At 37.2% G+C, this 24,680-nt stretch overlaps 1 protein-coding gene across 8 annotated transcripts in view; it reads left to right on the top strand.

The window, feature by feature from the left end:
- Nucleotides 1–24,680, top strand: part of KCNMA1 (potassium calcium-activated channel subfamily M alpha 1) — a 426,357-nt gene that overhangs the window by 8,462 nt on the left and 393,215 nt on the right. The gene's annotated exons all lie outside the window — the stretch shown is intronic.

Raw genomic sequence — 24,680 nt, 5'->3', positions numbered from 1 at the left:
ATTTGGTGTTCGTTTTCTTATACTATATATATATACAATACACTTACACCTAAAGGCTTCCTTCAGGATCAGAAACAGGGGACTACTGGCTTTATATTGGCATTATTTTCATATTTCTTAAGACTCTCAGCTATAAGCTTCCTTCTTTTCTTTCCCCCTTTATGGGTCTGGCTTCTGGTTTAAAGCCATACAAAATTTTACTGGAATAAATGCTGGTTTTCCTCCTTTGAAGCTGCCTTAGATGTGTAACTTCTGGTGTCTTCAGAAGAGCTGAATTTGCATTACAGATCTCTCGTTCTTGAAAGAAAACAACACAAAAAACTTCACTGTTTTGATATTTGCAAAAATAAGTTTGGTTGCTTTGCTGGAACGTGTCCCTTGCATATAATAAAATTTTAATTTATAAAAGTGGAAAATGCTGTCCAACATGTGGAGCTTTAGCTCTGCCTGTATGATGAAAGTGATCAAGTGTTAATGTTAACTTGGATATGTACAATAGGAAAACTGTGGTATCTTTGTGTTGCCAACTGAATGATTCTGTATGATTCTGGGGATGAAAGAAAAAAGTGTTAGCCTTTTCTTATTTCCAGTTTATGGTATCATGTTTGTTATTAAGTTATGCATATTTTTTAAAGAAAACTTACACAGCAGTTATTTAGGTTAATATGTGGAACTTGCATCACTTGCACAAAATAGCTGTTTAGACATCAAAATTTCTATTTAAGATCTTAATAAGGTCTTAATCTGAATTGATTTCAGTCAGTTTCAGTTCATTTCAGAAAGAGGTATTCTTCTTGAAAACTTTTTTCTCTAGATGTTTGTTCATAAACATTTTTTTTTCCTAATTTAATGTTGACCTTACACATCATATTCTGGACTTGAGTTGGGTTTACTTAATCCCCTGGCTTCTCTGTATATATAGGGGAACGTAGTCAAGTGTTTGTAAAGTAATGCACTGTTTTAAAGCTCTACAAAGCAGTACTGTCTCTTGCATTAACATCTAATAGTCTTAATATTTTCTGAGCTGATTGCTCTTGGAAATAACTATAATAAAAACTAGATTAAAAATAATTTTTCATGCTCCCATTTAAAAATGTTATCATTTCTGTGGCTACAGTTGCTTTAATAAAACTGTATACAAACTTTTGTCTTTATTGACTGTCCATGCAATTATTTGTCTTTGGGTTTTGTGTTCTTTAAACTTTTCTTTTTACTTTTTTAAACGAAAAAGCAGACACAGGATGTCGTAGGCTTGTCTGTTTGCTTTTTGTACACAAAGAAATAGAATAATAAGTTTTGAAGATTTCTGCCTGCAGCAGCTGAAGGGTACTGCAGAAGGGACGCCAGACTTGCATCAGGTGCAGCAAGAAAGTAAACTTGCTGAGTTACTAATTGTTAAAATCCTTCATTAATGATCATCCAGGGTGTCGCCGAGTCTTGCTGACAGGAGGGTCACATCGCAGCGTGAGTTGATTTAAGGAGTGTGGGTGGGTGTGTTGGAGGTGACTGGGTGTTTGACAGAGCTCCAGACTGTCATCCAGCATTTAGCTGTGCTGCTCCTGAGTGCTCTGAAATGTAGGGGCATACCAGTTTGTTTTAGAACATAGCTGATTGCGTGATTATTTCTGTGAAGGTGTCCAAGCCGCATTTTGCGGTGTTTGCATCTACTTTATGATTTGGTATAAAGGTAATGTAAATCATACCTCATTTGATCTGTTGAAGTTTAGTTACATCACTTACAACTCTTTTTAAACACAAATTTAACTCATCAGAGCGAGTGAAGTGTTTTGTTGCAGCAGAATTTTTTTAGTCTTGTAATACTGGGCTTGCTATCTTGAAGTGCTGGTTTGACAGTGCTAATAAATCCAGACTTTAATAGACTTGCTGCAAGGTACCTGAGCTGTGTTGACTGGTAGGTCAACATCCTAAACCTCTCTATGTGTTTTAAGGCCTTTTCGCTGAGTAGAAATGGTTTAATAGGTAAAAATTGAATGCTGAAAGGTTTAAAAAGAGAGGTTGTTCCATTACTGCCATGCTAAATATTGATTTCATGGTGTCCTTTGGAGGATAGGGTTTTGTTGACTGGAGCATGTAGCTTGTAGACAACTTTTGAAAATAAGCTCCAGCTTTCCCAGTGTGATTAGGTGAATTCCCTTCAGGTGAGGCTATGTAGGAAGATGAGCTCCATCAGCACACCTGATTTGCTCCACCTGTTCATGGGCCTGAAGTCCCTGCAGCTGGGTTGAATTAGTCTTGAGGGTATAAATGCTGAAGTGCATTTATAGGCTTTTCACCCCTTTAATTATATTGATATTGGATCCTGAATGCCTGGTTTTACATTGTCGGGTTAATTGGGCTGCTTGCTAATAATTTGTAAGATCATCAAGTTAAAGTATTAGATGATTAGAGCCACTGAGATTGGCTCAGTTGGTCGGAGTACAGTGTTAACACCAAGGGTGTTGGTTCAATTCCTGTATGGGCCATTCACTGAAGAGTTGGACTTGATGATCCATGTGGGTCCCTCCCAACTCAGAACATCTGTGATTCATTCTTTTTTAAGCAAGCCCAAACCCTTACAAATAAATTATTTTAAATTAAGAAAAATGTTTAATTCAGTGTTAATCTTGTAGCAAATGCTACATTTATAGAAGATATTTTAAAAAATAATCATTGTAGTCTGCAGAATTTAATTATAGGTTGTTTCTGTTTGTCCTCTGGCTTCAGGAATTTAATTAGATTATATAGTTGAGTTAATGCTCTGCATCTCACCAGACTTCGGAAAGCTAAAACCTAAGATTCTTGTTTAGTTGTGTGACACTTGGAGCTAAAACTTTGTGCAAATGCTTTAATATCAGAGATGCAGTGTATTTGTTATGGAGACAGACCTTGGAGAATTGGCATCACTTACAAGTGATGCAAGCTGGTTTGTGGTTTATTTTGATACATTTTAAGTAAAACTAAATCCTGTGCTGTGTGTCAATGCTTCTGCATCATTTAAGTTCTGCTTAGAGGGCCGAAAAGCTTAAGTTTTTTGTAGCATTTTATGCAAGTGGGAGAATTCATTACTGGAGCTCTAGGATATAGTTGTGAAACATTCCACCCTGTACAAGGAGCATTGAGCCTTCAGAATTTGACTTAGAAATTTAGAAGGTCTGAAGTATTTTTCTATTGTAGTATTCTGAGGCCAGCTGGTTTTGCTGGCTTAGTTACGCCAGATCCTCTTACCAGCTTTGACCAAGGGGTGATGCTCTGCCCCATGCATCTTATGGTGTAAAAGAAGATAATAAGGAGAAAGCCAGGAGAGGAGGAGGACTGTCAAAGAACTGATTTGTCCTAGCCCACATAAAGCAACCTAGTGATAAAGATAAGCAGATGATATAATTAACATGCATCCACACACCCCTTTTGTTAAATTTACAAAGGGAATGTAGTTTATGAGTCCTTTAGAGCAGTTACTATTTTAAAGAGCTACAGGTAGTTACAAGTTGCCATGCAGATCTAAGTTCCTGTGAAGATTTATTTTTTACATGAGCAGATGAGCAGAGAATAAAAGGAATTTTTTTTAAAAAAACTTTAATTTGGATGGGATGGAATTTTACCTGTAGTATATTGAGGAATTTTTAAGAAGAGAAGAATAATGTGGTAGAGGGAATGAAGGCTGATGACAAGAAAGAAGGATTCTGTCTAGTTCAACAAGCAGTGCATGGTATTCACTTTATATGCAGACACTTGGAATATGCTTGCTTCATTGCCATTAAAAAAAATCAAACACAGTTTTTGAGTTCCCATAGCCACGTTAGATTTAAAGAATAATATTACTTTTAGGCTCTAGGAAGGTTCCCAGTTAAACATATGCTTGTTGGTTTTACTATTTTTAGCTTCTTTGAGCAGCACGTGTTCTCCTGAGGTATTTATTTGTGAATGTTGTATTCTGTTCTTAAAAGGAAAATCTCTCTGTCTCTAGATTCTTTTTCTGTATCCAAGAAAGGAAAGGATCAGGGTTCTTGTCCGTGCTTTACTTCTTGGAAATCCTAGGAGACAGGGTGAATTAATTAAATCTAAAATGGATCCATCTGGTAGTGCTAGCAATGCCAGGGGAGAACAGGTGAAAGAATCTGAGCCAAAGAAAACATATAGTGCATTATATAACATGTCAGGTTCTTTGTGACATATTGCTATCAAAAGGCTTATCTTGGTGTTAGGCTTTTTACTTTTTGTTTAATCTTGTTTTTAAATCAGAGGGTTAAGGAGGTAGTTTGAAATGCTTGTTTCTGTTCCATTGCTAAAAAAATAATTTTTTAAAATTATTAATAAAAGGCAAATTTATTTAGTTCAACATGTGAGAAACACACCATTCCCTTTATGGGCTTGTTTGAAAATAAATGGGTTGACAGCGTTTGAAACAAAAATGAAATGAAGTCAGTTTCAGAAAAATAATTTATCTTTTAAATTTAGAAAGCTGTTAGGCAAAACAAAAATCATGGAAGGTATGGTGCCAACTCAGTTCTGCCCCCAAATTTGTATAAGAAGAATACAAAATCTCTATGCAGACTTTTTGTTGCCAAAATTACCTTGTTTAAATTCTCAGCAATATTTTCAAGGTAGTGATTGCATCACTGGGAATAGGAATGTAAAAATGACTGTAAAAATTGAATTGTATTACCTGTTTGGGGAGGCATGAAAAGGTAAACAGGATAAATGCTGGGAAGAAGTGAATTAGATTAGGAAAGAAATGGCAGTGAAGAGATAACGGACGGTGTCTGTCGCAGCACAGGGTTTTAGTTTGGCAGGGCTCCTCAGCACACATTCCCATTTTATTATGGCACCACTTCCACATGATTTCTGTGTCATTGCCTGTGCTATGGGGCATGTGTCTGAGAGAAGGCTGCTAATGTGCAATCTCTGGGGAAATCTGTTTCAGCGGGGCAGGTGCCTGGCCCTTTTGGCATGACTTTGAAACAAGTCGAGAAAGTAGGCCATAAAGCTTTTTGGGAACTTAGGAGCTTAGTAGCTAGATCTTTATCCAGCTTAAAAAAAATCCATCTCATTATGTACTTTTAAGTCAAATTCCATCTTTGTCTATAATTTTGTAAGCATCCTCTGTTCTTTTTTTCATGCTGCTTAAGTTTCACTTTTTTTGTAGTTTAAAAATCTCAACAAACCTCTGTGAAAACATTTCACATGAAGGTTGGAAGGAGCATTCTTGTTTGTCTCACTTGAATTTGCATCTCTGAAGTGGAAGACTTTAGGTGGTTTGTAAGATTAACATAAATGTTGGTTGTCTTTTTATAGCAGAGAGAATTGAATTCCATTTTTGATAAATAATTTTCAGGAAAATAGACTTTTCCCCAAATTGGAGTACTTTCAAAACACTAATACAGTTTTAATAACTAGGGGAAGGGCAAAGATGATGCAGGAACAATTTTCTTCTTTTTTTTTAATTTGGTCAGGTAAGAAATAATTTAGCTTTTAGTCTTATATTTTGTCTTCTGATGTCAAAACCAAAGGCAGTTAATAGCTTGATTCATGCTGCTTTGTCAGGAATCTTATTTTGACAAGTGTTTATAGTTTTCAGGAGTTGTTTCCATATTAGAAGTTAATTTGTTGATCTTAAAATTCTATGCAGTAGGTCAGTTCTACTCTCTGCTGAGCTGTAGTCTGAATGTTTCCATTTCTAGGGTATGGCCATATATATATTCATGTAAAAGATAAGTTTTTATATATATGAATATGACCAAATCTGTTATGAAAAATTACACCAAAGTTTAGCTCTTTTTACAATGTCCTCTTCTATTAGAGTGTATTATGTTCATTTTAATCTGTGTAATATATTGTGGAAAGCATGTAAGAATAGGAGATTAAGTATGTTTCTCATCTGTAGAAATACGACAAATTCTGCAAACCCCCTAAATCAGTCTATTGCATGACAAGTGATGTAGCTGCTAAATTATTGTAGAAACTGTGGTCAGATACTTAATATGTTTCGTTGCTTTTAATAATTCTTCTGTTTTCTTCTGTAATCTTTGATTTGTTAGGAATTTTGTGTGGTTTATTTGTGGAAGTAGCTATTTCAGCAGACACACTAGCACATTGAAACAGGCTTGCGTACTGAGCGATGAGCCCTTGGGAAATTTAGCACAGCTTTTGAGCATTGGAATGAAAGAAAGAAGTGGCAAGCTGAGAGCAATACAGATCACAACTGGTCTGTAAGAAGACAGTGAAAAGAAAATGTTGAATATTATGTAATATTTTTTAAAGTGCCTGGTGCATTCATGCCTTTCTAGGCCATTGCCATGCTGTTCTTTTTTATCAGTGTGCTTGTTGTGTTGTGGAGTTCCTTGAACTCTTCAGTGCATTTTAATGCTGTTTTCTTTTATCTCATCTGAAATCTGTCCTCTCAATACAGACTGGGGTATACATGGCCATAAATTGCATAGAGACTATCATTCCCTGTTTGAATGTTTTTCTTTCTTCTGAAGTGAACATTATGATTTGGAGGCCTGTTGCTATATTGACTGTAATTCACAGTTCCTGGTTAGTGGCCAAATTTTGGCAAAACCGATTAGCAGAAGGCAGAGGAGGTTTGATAGAAGTTCTGTGTGTTTACATGAGAAATACACTGGTGATATCTCAGACTATTCTACTTTGCAGAGAGAGGTCTGAAATAGTTATTTGCAATACAACAGGCTGATGTTTGATGTTACTGCACCTCTACAGTGTTGGCCAATTGAGTTGTAAAACATTAAATCACAATATAAATTAGCAGTCTTAGTTTGAAGATATGTGCTCTCAGTTTTTTTTTTCTCCACAAGAGGATTAGGTAGCTCACTTTCTTCCTGTACTGTCCTCCTTACAAGCCTAATGAGTATTTCCACAGCTGAGTCTGAATGAGACCAGGATTAGATTTAGCCCAGGAAGGAGGTTTCTAGGTAGGAACTGGTTGATCAGTGTAGCAGAAATAACCTCTGGCTTAGAGGAGCTCTGAAGTCCTGGGCTTTTATGAGTGGTGAGCTGCCTCAAGTGTGGCTTCAGCTGGAGTGTGCAGCCTTGTGAGAAATTACACTGTAACTGTTGTTTATAATTCATCCCGATGACTTTCTGATTATCTGTGTTCTGTAACAATGTAGCTCTTTTAACCTGTTTGGAAGAAACTTTTTTTGCTACAGAATTTCAGTAGTAAACATTCATGGTATGTGTACTTAAAATACAGCTCACTAACTGGATAATGTCTAAACCAGAAGTTTTCTACTTTATACTTTCCTAGTAAGAAATCAGTAAGGTTTTCTACTTTATGCTTTTCTAGTAAGAAACCTAGTAAGGTTGAGCAAATTCCTTTAGGCAGTGCTACTTAAAAACTTCTGACAGGAACACCTGGAGTAACTTTTACTTTTCAATAATTTTTTAGATATTAGACCACAAATCCTAGCATTCTCATAGCTGGGATCTCTGTGTGTGACATTTATACCAATGTATAGCCAAAACCATTCAGAGGACTTTATTTAGCACAAATTTAGTATTTATTTTTGTTTTTATTCTTAATCGAAATTACAGTACTGTGATACATTGCATTAAGAGATGCTTAATAAAAAGCTTTGCTGTATTGCTTTTGTTCAGGACTTCATAGCAGTTTTATTTTTTCTGTCCTAGTAGCTAAATGCTTCTAGGAGTAATTCTCCAATAAAATACTTTTATCATCATAGACTTAAAATACTTATTTTGTGCAGCCAGGCATCAGTTTCTTTACCCACACTTTTCCTCTCTTTACCCAGTGCTCTGTTCCATTGCAAAGAGCAGCCTCTCCATGACTTTGTATAAATACCTTCTTTTAGTGTGTTGTCTCTGTGTAATTTTGGATTCATGTCGTGCAGGGCTGCTGCATTCTTCAAGTAATTCATTATGATGTGCAACTTAATGTTTGTGTACAGATCACTCTGGTGTTGTGATGGTGCACAGACTCTGGGGGTAAATGATAAATTCCAGGTAATGTATGAATCATATGGAGAAAAGTGAGATACGCTTGCAGGACTTTAGGATGGTGGTTGTGGGTATCCATCTAGTCTTGGGTGCATTTTCCTTGGCAGCCTGCATATTACTTAATCTGAGGGATTGTAGAGCTTCTTATTTTTTTATTCCTTTAATTATTACTCAGTATAGAATCTTCCTGACACTTTGGTATGATGTTTTATTCTAATGCAGGCTTATTTTAAGTCTCAATATTACAACAATTGCCCCAACAGCCCCCAGGTGGAACTTCAGCTCTGTGTAGGTTTTGCTAGAGGAGTTGTGTGGAGGCTTTTGAAATTGGGCTCACCAGCTGTAGGTCTTTCCTGGGAACTGGAAGTGAAGGAGTGCAATAGAGGTATTTTCTCATTCCTGAAAAGAAATAACATGTAGATTTACAAGGGTTCTCACATCATTTTTTAAAAATGCATCTAGCAAGTATTCTCAGTCAAATCAAATCTGAACTTGTACTTAAGTAATTTTATCTGATCAGGACTGAAGCACTTGTTCCATAATGTTCTGAGAACTCTCGGTTCATATTGAAGGCACTGTCAGCTGAGGTTCTTAAAACAGTATGAAATTTTTAACTGCATAATTTATTACTGCTAGGGACACAAATGAGGCAGTGCCAAAGCCTGAATTTAGAATCCAGTCCAAGAATTGAATGTAAATGTAGCAAATGCTTGGCCAGAGCTGGTCGCTTTCCGGCACTCCAGGTCTGAGGCCGTTCATTGTCATCAGTGACACCTCAGCATTTGAGTGTTTGCTCTTTAGTTCTGTAAGTACTGAAAGCCTCCCAATATCAATCTAAGGAGGTTAATGAGTTTAAAAACCTAAGATTGCCAGGGTTTGTGATCCCCTGAGCAGATTTTTTCCAGAGATGAAATTTTCTGTTCATTTTAAAGAAAATCGTAGACTAACAGAATTTTTCCACAGAGATTAAGAATTAATGAAGGAAAAAACAATTCACAGCCAAAAGTACTTCTATGCCTTACAGGGCTGTTATTCTCTAGTACCAGAAATACTATTTTGTTTTTAGCTACATACAGATCCTGGAGGGTAATGGAAGATTACATGATGCTTATATGACTATATTTTTTTTAAAATTGTATATTGAGCTTTGATAATTTCCTGGGTTTGTGTATTTTCCTTTAAAGAATGTTTTTATTGGAACAAAAAAAATGTGTCCCACAAGTTTAGGATAGATGTCTCAGATTTTGAATAGCTATAATTAATTCCTTTTTTTTTTTAAATTTAGTTTTAGAGAGTTCCTGCTAAGAAATGTCAAACAGTGCATGCTTAATTAGTACTATGATCACTGTAAAATACAGATCTAAACCAACCACATGTAATGCAACAGCAGTTGCTAAAATTTCACTATGTTACGTAGTAATAGGAAGTTAGAGCTGGGCACAGTAGATCTCAGAAAAAAATGTGTATGGATGTAAAAAACATCAGTCATCAGTTAAGTGGAGCGTAGCAGTTGTGTATGAGCACATGGAAGCACTCCAGGAAAGAAAGAGGAACAAGAAATATTATACTTAACACAGATTTGGCGCTATGTACTTAAAGGTGTTTACCCACAATGAAATTTCTGGCAAGAAGTTCAGAATTTAAAATAATCTCAAGCATAAATGCACATGTGTAATTACTGAGAGCTGTGAATGAACCTAGAAAATAAGCAAATTCTGCATTTCATTGAAAAAGTTGAGTTTTGGAGAGTGTGAAGATGAAAAATGTCACACCACGTAAGAGCCTACAAAACATTATTCACTTCTCCACCCACATCTATTCCTCATTCTCTTTGTGTCCCATATGCTCTGCCTTTTCAACTTCAGTGAAGGTCTCCTTTGTCTGTATTACTTGAGTAAGATCACTTTCTTCTTTACTCTTGTGAGCTCTTCTGAGTATGTCTATTGTGCAACTTCGTTCAGGAGGAGAGGGAGTGACAAAAACCTGCCTGCAAAAAACTGAGATCCAGGGGTTGCACTTTAGCATCAGCTTATGAAAGTCACACAGGCAAAGATGTGCATATCCCACATCCCACAAAATGGAGGGATGCAGAAGTTGTGTGGAAGGCTGGAGAATGCTCTAGCCTTGGAAATTAGAATCCTGAATGGATACAAGGAATAGCCTGAAAATATTCTTCAGGCTTCAGTAAACCCAACAATATCAGAAATTATGTTAGTCACAGGCCTGATTTATGGAAGGCTTAATTGCTGTATACAGAGAAATTCATCAGCTTTTGTTTTTTCTGCCTGCACAAGGAAGAGATTGAAACTTCAGCAGAAAAGGAGTGAAGAGTCCCAGCTATGAACCTTCATGGGGTTGAATGTTTTCATTCAAAATTGCTCATTTAAAAGATGAGGAGCAGAAAGGGCAAAAAACCCCAGCAGGTGCCACATTGTTCAGGATGATAAACAGGGTGGGAGACTTGGATAGAAATTGAACTTGGAATTGAAAAGTTGCTAGAAAAAAAGAACTCCTTTTACATTTGCTTGATCAGTGTCCAGTATCCTCTTTTTATCCAGTGTAAATAGGAAAAGTTTGTGGCACGTCACTATTGGTTTTGGTTTGTTGTCCAAACATTTATTTTGCTGACTTGAGTGGCAATTTAGTGTTTTGTCCAAAGTCAAAATATTTCTCTCTGGTTTTAGGAAAGCAGTTCCTTAAATAGATTGCCACTTATGTTTCTTTGGAACATTTGAAGGCTAGTGGACTGCTGTGAAAGTTCCCCTTTTTTAGGATGAGCCTCAGATACTAAAGGAAACAAATATTTCTTGTAAAATGAGCATAATCAAGTCCACAACAGGAATGAGATGTTTACTTGGTAAAAATGGAAGATGAAATTATGTAGTTGTTGTATGTCTCTTGGAAACACAGCTTTTTAAATGACACAACTTTGAAAGGGTAACAGTATAAGGAGGATATTTTTTTAGCTTGAGTTTGATGGAAGGGCTTCCTAAATACAAATGACCTATGTAAATTCCAAGCTAAAAGCATGAACAGAATTTCTTGCATTTCTTCAAGCTTTATGAAAGAAGGTAAGGATCCAGTATGCCACAGAATGCAGAGAAACCTGTATGATGCCAGAGTGTGCTGCTCGTCCTACTTGCAGTTCTTGGTTTTACTAGATGATTGGAGTTTTAATAGAAGCAGGTAAGCTTGGCACAGCTGTGATCACATACTGTAATACAAGCATCACAGTATCTTCTTTCCTGTTAATCATAAATGTCAATACCTTACTTGCTTTTACTGCAGAGTAAGGTAATTGAGAAGTCTGGTATGCCTTTTGATTCAAATATCACATTTTCTGGCAACTGCTAAGTTGGAGAGCTACATAACTTAGACTTTTCCATGTGAGATTTTAATCTATTTCTGTGGTCTACCACCCATATCACTTACAAACTAAGCAGAGAGTGAATGAAAATGAAGAGGTGACCCTTATTTAGGCACAGGCATTAAGTCTTTAAAACCCGTGGTCTAAGAAGTAAAAAGTAGATTATATATTTTAAAAGAAAAATTAGGGGACCATGGAAAAGAAGTAAAAAGGAGTAGAAGTTATGAAACCTGCCTTGTAGACTTACTGTATGGAAATTCTTGGGTCACAGTGTGGAGGTAGACACTGAAGCTATAGAGAGATGAGATTTACACCTTAATGATCTTGAGCGTGTTTCTGAGTGAATCCCAGATATCAGAAGTGCTCCTGGCTCCGTATAAGGCTCTGAGCATGGGGTAGTTTTAACTGTAGATCTGCAAGTGTCCTGAGCCTCCAGAAACCAGTCTATTGAGCATGCCTGTGCACCCAGAACAGCTGACTAATATCTATCTTCCCCCATTTCTCATTATGATATTTCTGGTGTGATGGCATCTGCTGCTCTTTAGAGACCAAAAGATTAAAAACTGGCACCTCTAGCATCTGTAGCCCCATGTAACACACTCTTTGCATGTATTGGAGAACGTGAAAATGGGTGCTTCTATTGAGGTCCTTCACAGCACAGTGTGCCTTCATGGATGAGTAGTTACAGCTTTTGGCTAGATATTTGGTTTAAGTGGGATTGTAGAATGGCATATTTAATTTTTTATTCATGTGTGAGATACTAGCAGCTACTAAATTTATAGTTATATCTAATTATTGGCTTATTTGTTGAGACATGCAAAAACCATACCCTGTCTGAGGCAGAAACTGAGTTGTGGCACTCAGTGTAAGTTCAACTGTCTCTCCTCAGAAACTTCAAATGGGGGTTTTTGCATTCAGTCAGGCTGATGTCAAGATGGTAGTGCAGTGGGAAGCTGAAACTGCTAAAGTAAGTAAGGAGAAAATACAGTCTTAGAAGAGGTGGTAGTACTAAGTAGCTGAAAATTACCAAATTAAGAACTTGAGGCATTTGGATAATACCTTTCCCTCTTCCTTAATAAGAGGATAAAGGGTTAATCTAAATTAGAGTGAAGCCGTGAGACCACACACAGTTATACTGAGAAAATAAGAAATCTGAGTGCCTGGACTGGTATTTATTTTTTTAAAAACACAACTACCTCAAGTATGGTTCAGATCCAAGACTGTGTAAGCATGTTTTCACCACAGTCTACTGGTGAGCAACGTTCCCTGTTGCAGGGAACTTCCACGTTATATTAACTATGAAAAGCCTAAAGGTAGAGGTGTAGGGTGTTTATTGTTTTTCACCCCCTCTGGGAATGCTGTGCATTGGGCAGTGGGTTCTGCTGCAGCTGCGTATAGCTCAGGGATTTGTCCTCTTGCCACTGCCCGTGTGACAGCTGGCACTGCCTGGAGGAAGTGTGCTGTCCTCTACTGTCATGGGCCAGCATGGATGAAGGGAAAACAAGTTGGACCTGTACCTGGGAGAGTGCAGTCTCAGTGTTGAAAACTTCTCAGAATGTAGGTGCAACTGTAATGCAGAAACTCCTGGATTATGTGATTTATTGCTCAGAATGCTATTTGGTAATATAAGATCTAGCCAAGCAATTTAATCTCTTTGGGCCCATGTCTGATGATCACATTTTGAATTCTTTGTTTTTGAAATGGCATCCAAACAATTCTGACAATGTCATTGCATTATGTTTATTTGGTCTTCTCTCAGGTTTTAATTTAAGTATTTTTCTAACTTCCTTCAAGTTTTTACTTTAAAATTTCTGACAAAGTTCTACAAAATGGACTGAATGTTATCATTGTACTCTGATAAATTTGTCTGTGAAGGATAGCTTCTTTCTGGCTTTCAAGGGGCAAAAGTCTGTGGAGTCTGCTCTGCCATTGGCATTGTTCAGTATTTCTTTCTGTATTTTTAACGGCATCTTAATAAAGTGCAAGTGGTGAATGTTGAGAGGACACATGCAAGGCTGGCTTTTTTTTGATTTGCCATTTTGATACAGTTACTTAGACTGTATTTTAAGTTCATGCCAATTCCATCGTGAAACACTTGTAGCCTGTAGGCTCAAAAATCTCTCTCTCATATATAAATTCTATATGAATATTCAATTTGTCTACCAACTTTTGCTTCTTGAGTATGATTTATGTAGGAGAAAGTGAAAACTTTCCAACTCTGCTTTACAGATTTTGTTGGCTATAATTTTCAAGCCTTAAAGTTGCCTCTGTTAGCATGTAGTGAATTAACTGTACTTGGAAATCTATCCAACATTAGAAGATGCCTTACAAAATGTGTGTTAATAAGAAAGAAGAAGGTAAACCATAACATTTTCGACAAATCTTCAAGTAGAGATAATTCTGTATGTTTTTCTTGAGGTTTTCAGATGAAATTCTTGCAGACAAAAGCATTGAGTGTGGATCTTTGTGTTTTGGAAGAGAATCCTTCATCTGTTCTTGCACTTGTAATGACGTTGTATATACCTGCATCTATGTGAAGGTTAATAATATTAATATTGTAGGCACCAAAGCATATTAGACCATCTTTGAAAGCTCTTAGGTTGAAGCCCCGGTTTTGTTGGAGGTAGATTTTCTTAACTTCAGGGAAGGAAATTTAATGATTTTTACCTTTGGTTTGGCTCCTTACTGCCCTATTCCTGAGGCAGCTGTTGAAACTGCCAAAAAGCACTGAGTCAGAGGTTTGCACTGACTAGTCTGCTGTCGATACAGTATCACATTTGCTTTGCAGAAGTGCCAGCTTACAGAGTTGCATTTCCTGTTGGAGTGATCAGAAGAATGGCAGGAGACAGAATTTACACAGCTGTCTAATGAATATGCTAAAATGTTTTGAGTTATTTTAAAATGTGGCTCTGAAATTCCCCATTTAGCTTATGCAGTTGAGAGGAAATAAATGTAACTGCCTACAACGTGGTGAAACACTTCTGAAAGTTGCTTTTCCCAGCTGTACTACTACAAGGTCACTCCCTGAGCCTCTGCCTAAGGGGAGGGAGTAATTGGTGTCTATGGAAAGGTTCATCTCACCCTGTTCTCTCTTTTAGCTACTCTGTTTTCTACTCTAAAATCCTTCCCATGTTATCCTTCTACCTTTATGAGATAATTACTCCTGTTGTAAAATCCCTGACTTGGAAAAGATGGTACCATTGGTTCTGCTTTGTCTTGACAGGGTATACTGGGTGCTTTTGCTAGTTCTTTGGTGACTCATTAATGAGTTGAGCTCTCCAGCGGCCAGAGGCAAATGCAGGGCACAAGACCTGTATGGAGACAATATGTGGATGTATAAATAAGGGGAGTGTGGTCAACCTCAGGGCTCTGCTAGCGCAAGAGAAGACAGTTTTTAGTGACATGGGCCAGATTTGATGATGAAAGGCAGAAAGTGCAGTAGCTGAAACAAATAATACTGAGGATGCAGACTCTAGCACTGGTATTACTGAAGAGGAAAGTGCTGTAAGCCTGATTGTGGGGGAACAAAAAAGTAAATGCTAGTACCACAGCTAACAGAGATCTTCAGATTTTGCCAGTGTAGCAGGGCATGTGTGAATGGATGTGGGCAAAAGGCAAACACGGATGTAATGCTGAGCAGGGAGGAGAGGGCTGAGTAATGGGGTGATTTTGCAGCTGTCATAACAAAAGATACCCTGCATAAAGCTATGGAAACAAAATTATTGGGTGATACAGTGCTGCTTTTTTCAGTGTCTGTATAGCCTAATTCTACATGTACTGAATGATAAATGCTTGCATGTTTCATGGGGGTTCTTGTGTGATTCAACTAAGGAATTCTGACCCAGAAGTTTCTCTTGGTACAAAATCTGAAATAACTAGAAAGAAATGGAATAAAGCAAATTTAAATATATTGGTTGTTTTATTCAGTACAAATCATATGAATGCACTTTATGCTTTAGAATTAATTGTTTAAGCTTTTGATATTATGTGTTCCAGAAAAAGTCAAAATTGTGTAGATCTTTAATTTATATACAAGAAAACACTAGTAAGACTATTTATGTGGATTTGATTATTAATGCATGAAAATAGTGCTAGTTTGTATTTTCTTGAATTTGTCCTTATTCGTGTCTTACTTTTGCTTTCAGAATCTAATTTCACAAAAGTTGCAGGCGCAATAATCAAAAATTTTATTTTAAAATGGTTAAATATTATCAGGTTTCATGCATGAGTGTGGAAGTTGAGTAATTGGATAGCAGGGAAAGAAGATGCTGTGTGATCTTGGACTTGTTGCTTTGTGGGATACACATCTCCTACAATATATACTTGTCTGCTGTAAGTTTTTTTTCTGTAAAATATACAGGTATTACAGGCTGAGTTTTTTTCCTTTGTTTTCCGTATATATCTGGCACAAGAATATATACAGGTGAAGCAAAGCTTTCTTAGTGCCAGCTAGGGAGAGACTTGCAGTGTTCTGAGGATGTTCCTGTTTTTCTGTTGTGGTTTTGCATTTGATCACGTGCCATGTTGCACATACCTAGGCTTCTCTATGTAAAATGGTTTGATGGGGAAGTGGTTGCATTCTGGGAAGGATAACCTGCAGCAGCTGAAGTGGCAGTGGCAGTCAGGATTGAGGTGAGCTGTCAGTTTTCCATGGGTTGTGTCAGAAGGCTCCTCTCACTTTCTCTGCCTCAGGACTGTTACTGCGCCTGCTGATAGCAGGAGGGGGAAAGGAGGCATCTTGACAGGCTTGGAGGTAAAGCCATGCTGCCTCCACCTCCATCTGCATTCAGTTATCATAAATATTTCCTGTATGAATGCAGCCCTCTTGGGTCCTATTCCTTGAATCTGAATGTAAACAAAATGTATTTTTATGGGATGGACTAACAGGATTGAGGGTTTCCTTGTCTACACAGCTGGAAAACCACATCCATTCTGGCACAAGTTGGAGGAAGCTATGGGCTCACATCCTGATGAGGTTTGAGTAATTGGTTGAGAATTTATAGCCTCCTTCCTTATTACACTTGAGGTGGATATTGTTTTATTCATCCTCTTCCATTAGATCCCAGCTTGAGTCAGAGGGTATGCACAGAAATGCTGGCTGTGATTTGTTTTTTGGAGACAGTGGGCTGTTGCAAGCTCTTGCTCAGTTTCCTATGGAATATTTTTTTTTTGCATATTTTTCCAGTTGCCACCTATTATAGCTACAGGGGCGTATGAGGTGTGGGTTTTGATTTATTTAACTGTGGTCATACTTCTGGCGACTCTTCCACTGTCTGCAGTCACTGACACATTGACTCTCCAAGGTGGAAGGGTTGCTTCTAGTGGTTTGGACAGCCCTAAAAGTGCTTCTTTTGTATATGCCTATGCATTCTCCTGTTTCAAAGGGATAATGCAATGTGCAGCATACAGCATAATCATATTGCTATTCCTGTGCCTCTTTTTAATTTGTAGATCAGTAATTTTGAGTATATAGGTGCAAACATAATGAGAATATCAATTAACAGTAATAGGAAAGATGTGAGTTACTTATAAATAAATTATCTTTTCAAATGTCATGGAACTAACAGAACAGGGGAATTTTTGCACACAGCATGAATTTCTATCTGCTTTTGCAGGGTGGCCTACTTCTTGGAAAAAAGAGTTTTTAAGAGAGTTTTAGCATTGAAGAGCAGTAGGGATCTTTTTATAAATGTGTGTAGAAGTAATTGCTAATCTAAACTGTGAATGATTGGCAGATGATGGAAAAGAAACAGTGTTCTTAAGTTTAAATAGCATCAATTTCTCACTGCAGCGCATAAGGAGGACCACAACCAAAGTAATATGACATAATTTTTTTTTTTTTTTTTTTTTTTTTTCTATTTTTATTAAGTCCATGCCTGGGCTGTAACTCTTCACTACTGACAGCAGCACAGAATGTGCTACCTGTTTAAATTTCTTGTCATGGCATAGATGAGCAAGGAACAAGGAGAGCGCTGATGGCTATAACCTCAAGTAGAGAGCAGAACGTAGAACAGGGTACCAGAGATTTGATCTGTAGTCTCGTTTCTAGCTGAGAAGAAAAGAAACAGCATGTCATAGATAATATGACATAAAAAGTAAGTTAAAAATATTTTTTAAAGTACTTCAGTAGCTAATACCTGTACTTGAAATTATTTGTTCTATATGAAGGTCATTTGGAAATGCCAGGCAAATGCAAAGTTTGTGACAGAATACCAAGGAGAAAAATAATTTCTAATAATAATTTAGAGTCCTAAAAGTAATCTGAAAAATCTTCCCTGTACATACTGATAACTGTGACTACAGCCCTATTTTTTTTTTTCCTTTCTGGAGCTTTCAGCACCTTTTATATCTTCAACTGAGTAGCTAAGATAGGAACAACCACAAGATTTGCATCTTGGGGGTGGAGAGTGCAGTAGTGAGGAGCAGCTCTCATTGACAACATCGATATTAGTTAACAACTCTGTAATTCTTGTTCTATGCAAATAGGTATGGGCAGCACTTTTTGGATTTGAATGTTTTCAAGTCTTCTGTGTGTGTGCTTTCTGCTTTGGTCTCTTCAGAGTTATTTCTGGTTTTCTTCCAGGACAGAACTTTTTAGGAGTTTGCTGTCTGTGGGGTATGTGTTTGGGGTTTTTGGTGCTTTTTTTTTTGGTTGGTTGTTTGCTTTTGTTTTTGTGGTTTCATTTGTTTATTTATTTTTAAATTCTTGACTTCTGCCTCAAGATTCCTTTCTGTTTTTTTTAATAATAAGAGTTATTCCCTAATAGCTCTGTTAGGGATAAGTGTAGTTGGTGAGCACAAACACTTTGGACTACTGGACTTTTGGTTGGCATTATTAACTTTGTAATGTTACAGCTAAGAGATTTTGTTCCTGATGCTGGGGTTCAGCCTGATGGGCTGTCTGGAAGTGGCTTCACAGTGCTGTTAGTTTTCTGAAGTGTTCATTTTGTTAGTGTTCTGTAATTACCTCACCCTAGTGTTCCAGTGAAACAGAAGGATAAGGCAAACTGAGAATAGTAGTGGAATAGTTTTGTTTTCAAAGCTCACATACTATACAGTGGTGAGTACTATACACTCATACAGACTGGTGTGGAAGAACACTTTTAATTCCCTCAGGAAGCAGAAGTCACTGTGTAGTCATCTGGCAAACTGCTCGAGTTCAGATGACGGGGCTGTTGGTTAATAAATCACCAACACCCCACCAAGGGACCATGAGGATGGGGAAGAAAGTGCAGTGGAGGTGAGTCACAAGGGCCCCACCAACAAACATTTCTTAGGTGGAAAGAATGTATGTGGTGGTGAATCACCAGCTCCACCAAAAAGTCTGTGTGTGCCTGTCCTAATGTTTGTGGGATGACGAGTACTGGTAATGAAAACCTCAGTAAGTAAAAATCAACACCTCTATAGAACACACTGTAAGGTTCTGGGCCAGTATTTTAAACCTGAATTTGTTCTGTCTAACTACAAGAAAATGTACTTTTAAGAGACTCAGTTTTTTGATCTTTAGTTCTTAAGAATTTTTTTTTTTTGAGGTATCATTTTCATCTGCCCAGGTTCTTGCCTGTATTTTTAGTGTCTAAGGTGTTGTGGTTGTTTTAGTGGCATTTTGAAGAGGGGAGGATGAAAACCTTCAAGTTCTATATTTTATTTCTTCATTCAGTGGACTAAATCAAAAACGTTACCTGATTTTTTGCTCTATGAAATTTTAGCCTGAGATTGACAAAAGCACTATGCATTTGGTGATAAATATAAAGGCTGATGTAATTCTCACATTAGTCTGTATCAAAGTAAAAGACATTTGGTACAAGAATTTCCTAAGTATTAGGATTGGCCAGATAACTGCGTGCCTCCAACTTCCTCATTTCTCCTCTGTACTTCATAGGGCACCTGTTCCTTCCACAATATTGCTGCTTCTCACCTGTCCCATTCAGTGGCCATCTTCTAGTCCTAATAAGGCATGATCCATTAGAGGTCTTTGTCTTGGCAATCTTTCTTCATGGTGGTTTCCAAATTTTTAATTTGCAAACATATTGGACTTTTGAGTGGCAATATTGATGCTTGTTTCAGTTTCCAAGAGGACTTTCCTATAGTTAAATGGGGTGCTAATGGAAGTTAGGTAAAAGAAACTAGGATTTACCTTATGGTAAGGCACAAGGTCTTGAGTATGTGAAACATTAAACATTGTGTATTAATTATTGTTAAAATTGAATAGACCTTATTAAATGAAATTATTACATGATTAGAAATTACTAGCAAATGTGCAATCTAGACAGCATTTGTCTTGGAGACAATGCTTGGAGAGTCTTGGAGCATTGTCTTGGAGCATTTGTATGAGGAGAAAGTGGAATTGCCTTTAAAATAAGGGATTTTTTTAACTAACTGAGCTTTTCCAGCAAGAAATCAGTTCAAAGAACATGTTTACGTGTCTATATACTGTTTCTTAATGAAAAAAGAAAACCCAAACAAAGAAGAAAAGAGAAAAGGAACAGCTGCAACCTGACCAGAGTGAATCTTCTTTCAAGAGTAATGTACTGATTAGGAAGGGTGGTTTTTTTCCTGATCTTGGGGACTGTTCTTGGAGTAGAATGCAAGGACTTGAGAAATATCCAGAATCCTGTGGTGGAAGGATGATGAAGGCTTTGCAAAATGCTTTCTAAGACCAGTGACTCTGATAGTGAGGAGTCCTTGTTGTTATACAGAAGGGTTTCTGATAATCTTAGGGACACTGTAACGTGGTGTTTGGGCTGTAAATGTCCCACCCTGTTCCAGGGGAAAGTCAGAGTGATGACCTTTGGTCTTGAGCTCCTCAGTGGGGGCTGCAGGCTGTGGAGCTGCAGGGAGCTGCGAAGATGCTCTCATGAAGCGTGCTGTGCTTTGGCCAGACACGTGGCATATGTTCCAATCAATGTGAACTTAATATCTACATGACAGTACTGGTGATTCTCCTGTACGTGTGCAATGTGCCAGGAATGGCTTGGCATCACTTGGATGGAAACCTCTTTCATCTTGAGAGTCACCTGTTTCAGAGGCAGCTGGGGAGTGATTCCAGCTCTTTGAGCTCCGGTGAGCCTGTGTAAGCTGATTCCTGTGTGAAGCACTCAGCCAATAGTAGAGAGCTCCTGGCTTGTCTCATGTCTGGCAAGTGGGTTACACTTTCGAACAAGGAGAACTGCTCTCCCTGTCTCAGCAACTGTTTGTGGCAAAATGAGGATATTGGAGAGGAACAGAATTCCTTTACTATGCTCCTCCTTAAAGTGGTGCTGCAAGTGCAGAACTTTTGTTTCAGTTGCTCTTAATATTTGAGTAGTGACCTTTAAGTAGGTGCTGCTTTCAGGGAGGTGATATGAGCATAGCTCACACACATAGATAGGCTTGCTTTATCTATGCTCATGTTTACATGCTGACCTTACAACTTGCTCATATACATCATATACCTGTATCTGCTTTGCCTACGTAAAAAAGTAGTGTGTAGGGTATTCCTTTTTTGTAATGGCAAGAGCTAATCCTATTTAGTGTACTTAGCCTCTTCTGAAGTGGTGTTTTGCTTACAATTCTTTTGAATGTTTTTGAGGAGAGGAAGCTGAAGAAAAACATTTTGCTTTTTAAAGCATAGCCGTAGAGAATAAAGACAACTTGTGTTTTTTCTTTAAAAAAAATAACCCCCAAAGTCACAGTTGCATCTTTCCCTCACAGCCTATTTTTCCATGATCACAACTCAACTTTTTTTAATATTTAAGAACTTGCTCAAAATGTCTGCTACCTTTTTGAATGACTGTGTAATAGATCTCCAGATTTATATATCAGAAGAAAATTATTTATTTTCTTTAAATGGAAATAAAAAAACCCATGTGTGTGTGAGATTTATGACTTTATATATAGATATATATCTCTATATACCTATATAGATATACACAGTTGGAAAGGAAGTATTATTTCTAATCTCATATGAAGCAGCTTTTTCTTTCATTCTTTACCTTTTCAATGACATAGAGAGTTAATTTTCATTTAGTGATTTGCCCCCACCCAGTCACTTCACAGTGAATTGGGATTGCAGCGTAAAAGCCTTCAGCTGTGTTTCAGTGCACAGGTTACCTGATAGGAAAGATTTTTTCAAAGTTGGTGCAGGTGAAAACTCATTGTGAGTAACTGGTAAGTTCATGTTTGCATTCCTTTTGCATAAACTCTGGTTAAAAAAAAACCAAAAAACCTGTGACACACATTTTTATATGTAGAGACATATACATATAGGTCAAAGGGAAAAATGTTTTTTTTTTTAATAGCTTGACATGTTGACATTTTAATAAGACTTGTAACTCTGAAATTAGCATGTGTTTATTTTTAAGAGAAGTGCTGGGCATTGTTTGCTTCAGGAAAGGGGGTTTTGCAATTCCATGTTCTCGTGTGGGCTTTAACACAGGTAACAGTACTGGAACACAAAAAGTATTGCCATTTATGTGAAGTTTTTTTTTTTTTTTGGCATATTTCAATCTCGGATCACAGTAAAAATACCAGTCTGTATCACAAGGCTACTAAGTGGCAGATGCCAGATAATGATTCTCACTTATTGCTGCTGATTTGAACTGGTAATTTAATTTTGTTAAAATTTAAAAAGGGCCAGATCGTGTTTTTCTAGAGCATGTAATGCATCTAGTGCTTTTTCATTAGTGTTGTAGATCTAAGAGAATGAGTGATGCAAGAGATGTGAATGATTTTATCTAAAAGTTTCAGGTAAAATGTGGAATCCAAGGTTCATTTGAAGCTCACTCAATTAGCAGTGTTCAGTTTTGTGCTTTTAACTCTAATGATTTAATTTGGTTTTATTCAAAATGTAACTCCCCAATATCCTAATTCAGGATGCTGTAAATAGGATAGCTGCCAGTGCAAATGCCATCCCTGACTTCTCACTCTTATTTCACTGGGGATGCTGTTTCTCTCAGTACATCTTGGCACTGGAGTTCATTGTTCACTTACTGGTGCTGCCATGAAATGTCATTTAATTCTTGGCTTTATTGTAATCATAGTTATTAAAACTACCTTCAGAATGCTTTTGGAGATACCTGCAGGTCATTGGTGTTAGTCCAGCTAGCATTTCATCCTGAATATAATGAAAACAGTGAAACAATAATGAAATCATGATTCAGAATAAGTAAACCCCTCACTGACCCAGCAAAGAAAACATAATATGAAGTTTATGGCCACACTGGCATGTGACTCTAGTTAAGGAGATGGAAATTACGCAGTGTAACTGTGTCTCATGCATATAATATGTCCTTTTAACATTTTAAAAATTGATAGAGCTAAGAACATGGTTGGATTCAATGCACTTAAAGAAGTGTAAGCAGTTTGATGCAAGTCTGTATCCCTGTTGCTGAGACCATGCTTTGTAATAGGCTCATAGCACACTGAAGTACAAAATGCATGAAGATTTATAATTGTGAGAGGCTTATGAAAAAACAGGTGTGAGTAACCTATGAAAGATAAGAAAAGAAACTCCATACTTGCAAGACAAAGACTTTATCAGGATTTCCTCACCTCAAAATGGGTTGCCTGGACATGAATCAGAGAAAAGCAGGTTGCTGCCTTATGAAAAGTGAAGTGCTGTTCACTTAATGGCTGTGCTACCAAAGACCTGGTTGTGGATGAGGATTATGCTGTATGCTTGCAGCACTGGGCACTGTCAGCCTTGGAAGAGTGATCTATAACATACTGGTTAATTTATTTAAAGCTTTGGAACGTATTCTGTTAATACTACTTGGCTGACTTTCTGCAAGTTGCCTTGTGAAGGAGAGTAGGGAAATGCTGACAGCTCCTCCAAAATACATTTTAGTTTTTCTGGCTACTGTTTCATGTGTTTAAGCCCTGCAGTTTTTGTTTTTTTTTTTTTCCCTGGAAGTAATAAAGCGTTTTTTTTGTTATTGTTCTTAATTAAACCAGAGACTTCCATATTATCATGACTTTAATTGAAGACAATTACCCAGACGTCACCAGTGCAGCAGGTGACATGGACAGACTGGATGGTCTAGATCATCAAGCTTCTTTAGATTATAATATGCAACTACAAAATACAATTGAAGTGACAGTCTTTTAATTTATAGCTTTCTCCTGTTATTGCAAAGATGTGTCAGGTCCACTGTCACTAGTGGAATGACTATGGAAGTGAAGCTTCTCTGTAGCATAGCTGAAGGTAAACATTTGTACTGCCCTGGTTGCCTTCAGTTTGTTCTTAAGAATTCTTCATTTGATTATGTGACTGATTGCCCTGGAGGTGGATTATCTCTGGTAGCAAAAGACTGTACCTGAGTAGCTAACATGAGACATGCAGTGAGCCTCTGAATTGTCACTGTGGGGTATTTGTAAAATGTTCTGTTTTATTGAGAATAGGACAAATTATCTGTCTGAAGCTGGTCTCTTCCCTATAACTGTTGATAGCAAGCATATTTTGATGATGGATTTGGCCTAGTTCTTGCAGTGAGTGGAAGATCAGGGTTCATTAAAGAGCAGGATTCCTCATTGTCTGTCAAGCACATCCTGTTTCATTGTGTTTTGAGAGTTAAAGTCTCCATCGTAGTAATTGGTGCTTGCTTGGAGCTCAGTTCCCTTGCATGTTGTCTGCCAGTCAAAAACTGCCCTGACAGCATTTGCTCTTTCCTGATCAGGCATTATGGAGGGATTCAGCTGGCATTATCAGTCCTATATATGGCAGGACAGAAATTACAGATAGTTGAAATTACATTTTTACAAAAACATACTTCATAAAGTATATTTGTGTTAGAATGCTATTCTAGACTTGGTTTTAGCTAATATATTGTAATGGGAATGCTTGAAATAATAAAAACTTGTAAAAAAATTTATCCGCCTTTAGCACAACTCTGTCATAGCAGCAGTGCCAACCTTCCCAAGAGCTGACAACCACCTGTAGCATTAGAACAGTTCCATAAATGCTAATGCCTAAATATCAGGAGACTTACTGAAACAGAGATGACATTCTTCAAGATCACTTCCAGGGGCTTCTTTGTGCTTCTTATAAATCATTAACACTTAAAATCAAAGGTAAGATCATAGTAGGGAAAAAGGGAAAGGCTGATCTGAATCAAAAAAGGGAGGAAATCTAGAAAACCGAAACTGCTGCTATTAAGAACATAGATTTAAAAATATCTCTACTTATATTGTCATTCCATTTAAGCTAAAAAAATATACATTTATGTATTTGTGTATATATATATATATATATATATGTACTTGCATGTAATCTAATAGCAGCAGCATTTTTGTTTGAATTGTGAAGTCATAGTCTAATTAGTACACAAAAACTTAATATTAAATGTCTTTTCTAAGTGGT

This window comes from Vidua macroura, chromosome 8 (genome assembly GCF_024509145.1).
Source record: "Vidua macroura isolate BioBank_ID:100142 chromosome 8, ASM2450914v1, whole genome shotgun sequence".
In the NCBI taxonomy this organism is placed as follows: domain Eukaryota; kingdom Metazoa; phylum Chordata; class Aves; order Passeriformes; family Viduidae; genus Vidua; species Vidua macroura.
This window is presented reverse-complemented; position numbering and strand designations above follow the sequence as displayed.